We start from the raw sequence: 9,601 nt of genomic DNA, 5'->3' as shown, positions 1-9,601 counted from the left end.
GGCGAAGCGCTGGTTACTAAGGCACTCTTCATTATTATCGCTAACTCTTCCCATTCTAGGCCTCCGAAAGCCTACTGTAAGAACGCGGTAAATAACATTTGGAGATCATATCTCCTTGTCTTACACTCTTCTTTATTGGTATTCTGTCGCTTCCTTTATGGAGCCCTATGGTGGCAGTTGATTCTTTATAAATTTCTTACAGGATATTTATATATGTTTTGTCGACGCCCTGATTCCGCAGTGTTTGCATGACTGCTGATATATCGGCTGAATCAAATGCCTTCTCGTAATCTATGAAGGCTATGTAAAGTGGTTGGGTGTATTATGAGCATTTCTCTATTACCTGATTGATAGTATGAATGTGGTCGATTGTGGAGTAGCCTGTTCAAAATCCTGCTTAATTGATCATTTCTAACGTTATCTTAATTATGTTAATAATTATACCTTTGTAAATAGCTTTTATACGACAAAGAGCAAGCTGATAGGTCTGTGATTCTTCAACTGACCGTTCCCTTTCTGATGGATTAAGATGATGTTAGCATTCCTCCAATATTCTGGTACTCTCTCCATCAGGAGACACTTCGTAAACAGTATGGCTAGTTTTTCTAATACAACCTGTTCTCCGCATTTCAGCAGATATGTTACCTGATCCTCCCCAGCAGCTTTTCCTCTTTGCATTCCCTCCAAGGCTTTTCTGACTTCTCTCATTACTGGTGGGATGCCATCTGGGTTACTGCTAGTTCTTATACTAATGTCGTGGTTTTCCCGGCTATTGTACAGATCTCTGCAAAACTCCTCCGCTACTTTAACTATCCTATCCATAGCCTTCGTTGTGCCTTAGTGCATACATCTGGTTTTTGCTTATCCCAAGTTTCCTCTTCCACGCTTTGACGCTCCATCCGTTCTTTAGAGCATGTTCGATTCTCTCCATGTTATACCTTCTTACACCGGATACCTTATGCTTATTAATTAACTTCGAAAGTTCTGCCAGTTCTATTTTGTCTGTTTTGTTTAAGGCTTAGACATTTCTTCATGAGGTTCTTTGTCTCCTGGGACAGCTTGCCAGTGTCCTGTTTATCTACTGTACCTCCAACTTCCACAGCACACTCCGTAATATGATGCTCGTCAGATTATCATTCAATGGTATCAACGCTACGGCTGGTTTCCTCGATAAGAGCCGAGTATCTGTTCTGAAAAGAGAGACTGAATTCCTGTACTTTCTCTCTCAGTGCTAGCTCATTGAGTGGCTTCTTGCGTAACAGTTTCTGTCGTTCTTTCTTGAAGTCTATAGGTGAATTTTGAGAACTTACCATTCTATGGTCACTGCACCGTCCGTACCTTGCCAAGCAACAGCGTTTTTAGATGTTGCCAAGCACTTCCACATCCCGCACAATGCCTGGGCGTGCACGCAGTATAAAGTCTTACTTTGACCATTAGGGCTCCTCCATGTCCACTTACGGTTCACTTGTTTTCGGTAGAAGGTATTCAAGATCCGTAAATTATTGCGCACTGCAGATTCTACTAATAACTCCCCTCTGGCATTTCTAGTACCGATACCATAACCACACATTGCCTGGCCTCCAGCCTGCTTTTTCCGCCCCGCCGCGGTGGTCTAGTGGCTAAGGTACTCGGCTGCTGACCCGCAGGGCGCGGGTTCGAATCCCGGCTGCGGCGGCTGCATTTCCGATGGAGGGGGAAATGTTGTAGGTCCGTGTGCTCAGATTTGGGTGCACGTTAAAGAACCCCAGGTGGTCAAAATTTCCGGAGCCCTCCACTACGGCGTCTCTCATAATCATATCGTGGTTTTGGGACGTTAAACCCCACAAATCAATCCAGCCTGCTTTTTCCCTACCTTGGCATTGAAGTGACCCATCATTATGGTATACTGTGTTTTTACATTATAACTCATTGCAGGCTCCACATCTTCATAGAAGCTTTCAACTAATACGTCATCATTTCGCGTAGGCCTGTACCACCTTCATCTTAATTGTATCTCTTATAAAGTTTAATTACGATACCTGCTACACTTTCATTAACACTATAGTATTACTCTATGTTACCAGATATATTTCTGTGGATAAGGAACCCCACCCGAAGTTCTCTTTTGTCAGCCAAGCCATGATAGCACAGAACGTGTCCATTTTGTAGCACTGTATAGGCCTCATCTATCCTCCTAACCTCACTGAGCTCTATTACATCCCATTAAACACCCTCTAGTTCCTCGAACAGCACAGCTAGGCTTGCCTCACTAGATAATGTTCTAGCCTTAAACGTTGCCAAGTTCAGGTTCTAATGACGGCCTGTTCTGACCCAGAGATTCTTAGCACCCTCTGCTGCGTCGCAGATCTGACCACCGTCGTGGGCAGTTGCTTCGCAGCCGCTGGAGACTGAGGGCCGAGGGTCAATTGGCGCATCCATGTGAGAGGTAGTGACCATGATACTGCACCAGCGTAACCGATTCTTCTCTGGTGGAAGAGTGCGTTACAGACGGTGGTCACCGGTGAGGCCACACCCCAGGCCTCTCAGTGCAATTTCGTCATCACGCGCATAATTTTTTCTCTTCTTTTGAGTTGCAGCGAGGACGTAGTGGTTATAGTGTCAGCCTCGCGTGCAAAAGGTCCGTGGTTCGAATTCCGGTGCCACGCAGTTTCCCACTGAATTAAAAAAAATAAAAAAAATTGTCCACGCATATATGTAGGTGCGCGTTAAAGAACAGCAGACGGTCAAAATCTCCGGAGCCCTTACGGCGCGCCTCATGTCGTGGTTTTGGCACGTAATGCTGCGTCCTCTGCAGGGGCGGATCTAGACACTCATTTTAGAGGGGGGGGGGGAGGGGGGGGCTCCTTGCACTTTTGTTTTTAGTAGGTAATATCATCGCAAGAACCCTATCACATCATATATACTGTTAGTATGTCCGACTCATTTGTGCTAATTGCTGATAGAAGGTAGACGGCAGGTGCTGAAGCCAGAGAGGTGGGGTTGCTGACACACGCTTTATAAAAGGTGGGGGGTGGGGCAATCACCCCCCCTCTCTTTTGTATTCTCCATTGGTTCTAGGCCATGGTTTCGTTCGGCCCGTCGGACACGGAGCCGCGGCAGCAGCCGCTGTGCCATATCGCCACCGCAGCAGTGGCGGCGGCGCTTATCGCGGCCCCGGTAGTGGCCGATGCGTTCTTCTCGACCGTCGTTCAGTCGCGTCTTTGACGACCCCCCGAGATTAGCAGCCTCCAGCGCCGGTATACGAGCATCTTGAAGCCAGCACACGAGAGAATCGTACGGAAATCCAGCGGAGTCGAGGTCTCGTGAACGGAGGGCTTGCCATGCCGGAGAACGCATTCGTCGATGGCGGTAAGCGTCTAATCGCCAAATGGATAGAACATACGCCGGACGCGGGACGATCTTTAGTGCTTTTGATCGGCATATCTTTGAAGAATACCGGTGAATCCTCGCTGAGCAATGAAACAGAAGTCGGGGAGGCAAAACAGGGAAGCGTATACGGTTTACTATCCTGCTCAGGTAAGAGTAATGGGGGCATAGAATGACGGTAAGAGAAATAATAAAGTGAACGGTTATTTCGCGCGCGCATGCTGGGCTGCTTCCATAGGCGTGCGTATGCGGGGGGGGGGGGGGAGGGGTGGCAGCGCAAGCTGCACCAATTAACCGGAGGCGCAGGTCAATCGTCTCCAAGAAAAGTTCACCTGCCTAGTGGGCCGACTGCAGCAATGTGATTGGCGTTATTAGTAACTCACTGAGATGATTTTGTTTGGGTTGAAACTATAACACTACAATAGTTTTCAGATATATCTTCCTCAAGCTGTCACGATTCCATTTTGAACGAATAGATGTCGCGCTTTGCAAACTGCGAGAATTTGATAGCATGATTCAACACTAAGGCGCAGCGCATTCAGAACGGGCGAAATCACTCACACGAAATGTACAGAAGCGGTCAGTTTATGCTTATAACTGTGCGCGCATTCTGCATGCCTGCTTCACGCGTTTTGATGTTAAACTGTTGTATTACCTCCTTTTATGCACAAGTTCGCTCACCCGTGCACGTTTGTGGAATTGTATCAATTAGCCGATCAAGGTTTTCACAGGTATAGATTAGGTGTTGCACATTCCAAATGCTTCAGCAATGGCGTAAACCATGGGAGAGAGGGGGAGGGTACTTGTAAGTGTTCCTACTTGACATTCATTTTTAAAACATCATACAGTTTGATGATCACGCTAGTTGAATACATATCTCTTAAGTGGCCGTTACTCATAACGTACGGCACATCTTCGTCGATAGTTATAGCGCGAGAAGAGAACGACGACAAATAGACAAGTAGGACACGAAGGTCTTTCTGTCGTCGTTCTGTTCTCGCGCTATATCTATCGTCATGTCATACCAACTAGCCAAAGCTGCCACACTTCTAAGCACATTTTGTATTCGCCTTTTTCTTTAACGCCTACTTATTCCGGAGCATAGACATGCATGCTCAGTTCAGTTCAGTTTATTACATTAAAGGCCCCCCTTTGTAGGAGGGGCACTACATAAGGGGCGGGGTTTTATTTAGGTTAACAATAAGCAGTAAGAGTTGTCTTAGCATTGAAGATGATCAATAACACGGTCTTGAAAGGCAGATGATGAGGCGATGTTGGCGATGTCCCGGGGGAGGCCGTTCCAGTCCGTGGCTGCTCGTAAAAAGAACGAGGCAGAAAAAGCAGTGGTGCGCGAAGATGGACGGGAAACCTGAAATGGATGACTGGTTCGATGAGATATGCGTGCTGCGGCTACTATATAAGGTGGCTGATTGAGGGAAGAATGAAATAATTTGTGATAAAGCACGAGAGTTGCAGTGCGGCGGCGCAAAGAAAGGAGTGGCAGTCCAGATTTCGTTTTCAAAGATGAAATACTGATATCGTATGAGTAAGATGAGTGAATGAATCTGGCAGCACGGTTTTGTACCGCTTCTAATGCTTTGATTAAATACGCTTGATGTGGGCTCCATATGGCAGATGCATATTCTAATTTTGGTCTGATTAAAGATTTGTACGCAAGTAATTTTACATGTTGGGGGGCTAGGCGGAGATGGCGTTGGAGAAAACCAAGTGCTTTATTAGATGCTGAAACTACATTAGCGATGTGGGTACACCATGATAAATCATAAGACAAGGTTAATTCCAAGATATTTATAAGATGGTACTGATTACATTGCGGTGTTAACGATGGAATACTGGAAGCGATATGGGCTGTGGCGACAGGAAAAGGACACAAGTTTACGTTTAGAAGGATTAAGGGTCATTAACCATGTGTTACACCAATTAAGCACGTTGTTAAAATTGGCTTGGAGATACAGGTGATCATGCTGGTTACTGATAGCGTGATAAATGGCACAGTCGTCCGCGAACACGCGAATGCTGCAGGATACATAATCGGGAAAGTCGTTAATATGTATTAGGAATAGAAGGGGACCAAGGAGAGATCCTTCGGGAACGCCTGATGTGACTGGGAGAGAGTTAGATAGGTGACCATTAACACAGACTGACTGAGAACGGTTAGTGAGAAACTCTTCAATCCAACGAAGAATGTTAGGGTCTAGGTGCAGGTGTGAAAGTTTTAGCAAAAGGTGGCGGTGAGGAACTTTATCGAAAGCTTTCGCATAGTCTAGAAAAATTACGTCAGTCTGCATGTTACGGTCTATGTTAGTGTGCAAGTCGTGAAGAAAGAGCGCTAATTGTGTTTCGCAGGAGAAACCTTTACGAAATCCGTGTTGTGATTGATGAAAAAATTACATGAGTCCAAGAAACTTGCGATTTGAGAGTAAATGACGTGTTCAATGATTTTACAGGGTACACTAGTTAATGAAATGGGGCGGTAGTTCAAGGGTGAGTCTCTGTTACCTGATTTGTACACTGGGACGATAGTTTTCCAGTCATCTGGAATGATTCCTGAGGCGAGTGACTGTGAAAAAATCAAAGATAAATAGGCGGCACAAATTGATTTACCATTCTTCAGTAGCTTAGAATTAATTGAGTCCATACCGGTTGATGATGAAAGCTTCATGTTATCGATTACAGACGCAATGCCTTCTTCGAAAAACGAGATAGTTGGCATGAATGCTTCGATGTTAACTGATGGTGACTGTGAAGGTGCGTCAAGTTCTTGAGTAAAGACAGACGCGAATGCGGTGTTAAATATTTCCCAACATTCATGGTCTGTCACTGGTCCGTGCGCGTCGTTAGTCAGTGTGATGTCGTGAGTCTGCTTTGGATTTAAAAGTTGCCAAAATTTCCTAGGGTTGCTGATTAGTAGCTTTGGTAAGTCATCGTGATAAAATGTATGCTTGGCGTTCCGGATCTCAACTAGATATGATTTTTCAACTTCGAAGTATTTATCCCAGTCACTCCGGGTGTCACGGCGTTTGGCCGAACGGAGCAGCCGTTTCTTTTTATTTTCCAGCCGTTTTAAACGTACAGAAAACCATGGCTTATTGTGATTAGTATGAAAGGTAACCCTCAGAATGAACATGTTAGTGAGCACACTTAATTTATTTTTGAATTTTGACCAGTTTTCATGTACTGTGCGAGTGGGAAACACTGATTTGTACTCCGAAAAAAAAAAAGGTGTTAAGGTCTTCAGTTATTGCAACGTAGTTTCCCCGGTCGTAAAGGCATATTGTTTTTGCGGATGTGTACTTTGGAGCGGAACTGAATGAAAGTATAGGGCATGTGTGATTTTATGGTTGCTGATTTCTGGGAGATAACTGATAGATGAAAGGTTCTCAGGACTGTTAGTTAGTATTAGGTCTAGGATGTTTGCTGTTTCTTGCGTAACGCGTGTTGGTTCCGAGACTAACTGACTCAGAAGAATTATTCCAAGAACAGCACATAAATGCAACTGCCTCCAACTTTTCAGTATGCAAAGATGCCTGCTTACTGCGGTCACTAGAAAGTCAATTATCGAATCTTATTTAATTGGGCAGCTGACAGCGTTAATTATTGTCTCACTTTGTGTCCCCATGGATAAATAAAGGTGGTTTTCGTGTTGTTATTAGTGCCTAATTTTAAGAAAAACATACAGCTAAATTTTTAACACGCCTGTATATACATTGTGGCAGCTACGGCTGTAACAGTATTGAAATTTTTTCGGTAAGGCAAAATGTTTCGCACAACGCGAAAAAAAAAAAGAAAACGTATAGACAAATTATGGATGTCTCAAAGAAAGTATGTTTGGGAAGTGGCTGCCTCCGCAAACGGTTATGTCTGTTCATAGTTTTGTTTACGCAAAAGAAGGCTGAACGAAAGAACAAAACATTTGGTAGTGATGAAAGACTGTATAGGAGCTTCGCAAAACGTGACAAGCTTTCGCAGCTGTTTCCGGCGAAAAGTGGCGATTCGAAACCAAACACTATGGTGAATTCGCTAGAAAAAAAAGAGAAAAAAAAAAACGATGCGCCGCACATGCTCCCGCACTTGTTTCAAAGCTGCGTCAAACTCGCTCGCTCTCGGTACTGATTTGGCAGTGTACATAGAGCGACATCCCAGAACTGGACGTACGTATATACGCATTTTATGCTCGCGCTTTTTAAAAATTTTCCTATACTAAGCGATTCCAAACAGCGCAGAAACGGCACACTGATGAGACCACACAACACAGGTGCTGACTTCCAGCAGTATTTTGAGCGAACGCGAAATATATTGGCAGAAAAAGACAACAGAAGACATGTGATAAGCATGATAAAAGAGTTGACTAGGGGGGGGGGGGGTTACAGGCAATAAATCCTATTGGAAGTGGGAGCTTGTACTGTGTGGTCTCATCAGTGTTCCGTTTCAGCGCTGTTTGGAATAACTAGTATGTGTGCGTACCAACAAGGCCGATTTACCATCAGTTTGAACCTTTATACTTTCGGCGCGAAAGTGTCACTGATTTCCAGGAGAGTGCGAATAGTGATCTTCAAGACTTAAGTGATTTTCAAGGCGCATTTTGAATAATTTTCGGCTGTTGAGCAGCCATTTTCAAGACGATTATCAAACAATGCTCACACCATGACACTCAAACCTTTAAAATGAATTACCAGTTATCTTTATTGTCAATAAAGTATACCGCGCAAGCGTTTCCGCACATGCAACCATACTTACTCAGAATACGTCCGCTACAGCTAAAAAAAAAGTTAGTGTGAAAAATAAGTTGTGAGAGTAAAGAAGCGCTTGTGTTGTCATCACCTCCCTTTGTTCTCGTTTGCACGTGCTTAAGTGTCCTGTGAATAATCTAACGGTTGATTTAGACGATTCCCAGCACTGGCGTATTCCCGAGAATGTTCTGCAATGGCAGTTCGAGCTTCGCGTCTAGAAAAACTTTTTTTTTTTGCTCAACGATCTCCGTATATATTTCCGGCAGGCTCTTGCAGGACAACTAACATCGTCAGCTGCGTGAGATTAATTGCACAGGCAACAATGCCTTCGATGTGCTGCACAATCATTAGCGTTATGTTGTCCTGCACACATTTAACAGACCACCGATCTGCATTCATTTACGCTATGTAAGTAACGCCAGCACTTAGTGCACTGCAGCGGACGAGGGGTTATCGATTCAGCCCGATGCATGAGCGGCCACGGTTTGGTTTCGGTTGGTCGAGTTGTGTACTGCCAAACGTAACTACAACCGACTTAGTCGGGATCTTCCTGTTGTATTTTTTTTGCTTAATTTTGCGTATGGGTTCACGGACACCTTCACGTTGTGTGCAGTCACTTTTCGCAAGGCGTTTCCGAACGCATTTGCTGGAAGTTTTTTTTATTTATTGCAAGTTAGACACACTGGAACACATTCATATACAGTCAGCGTGGATATGGCTATCTTATATTTTATATTTTGCAGCTTGTAGGAAAACAAACAAACTATGACAACTGATACGCGCGCAATTTGACAACAGCGTCAAGTGTATCACACAGACGGCGCAAAAAAAAAAAAATCGCTGACTGGAATTTATGAAAACAAAAATGAACTGTATGGCCCAATGTTTTTTTTTTTTGCACACTGAGTAAACATCGAGTAACACCACTCAGTTCATAAAAGTTTGTAGATAATGTAAATGGGTAGATTTGGCACGCTACACGCAATTGGTGTGCTGTGTTAAATATTTGGTCTGACGCCTACCAAAACTGTGTCGTAATATTACTCTAATTGTATTTGTGGCATTATGTGCATATTTGTACTGTGAGCGCCATACGCTGACAAAATGTAACGGTCTTCGAAACGCAATCAGGCTGCCTAGAACAGCTGTTAGGCCAGCGTACAATACAAATAATTTTTGTGAGATAAAGTTTACATTGATTGACTGATTGATGCAAATTGAATTTTAGGGGCGAAGCTCCTTATGGCGTGGCTTGGGCGTCCCTCGTACGTAACCACCAGTGGCACATACCCGAAATAGGTATAACACTTGACCTCTAAGGTGGTGCCAGTGAGAGATTTCTTCTGTGCGTTGTTTAACAATAAAAAATAGTGCTCAATGTACATGACAATGGCTGCTAATGGGGAATGAGAGACATGAGCATTCGGCTTTTAGTCAACGCGCACGCTGCGATCCCCATTAGCAGCCATTGGCATGTACATTGA

Source organism: Rhipicephalus microplus, chromosome 9, assembly GCF_043290135.1.
Source record: "Rhipicephalus microplus isolate Deutch F79 chromosome 9, USDA_Rmic, whole genome shotgun sequence".
NCBI classification, from domain to species: domain Eukaryota; kingdom Metazoa; phylum Arthropoda; class Arachnida; order Ixodida; family Ixodidae; genus Rhipicephalus; species Rhipicephalus microplus.
This window is presented reverse-complemented; position numbering follows the sequence as displayed.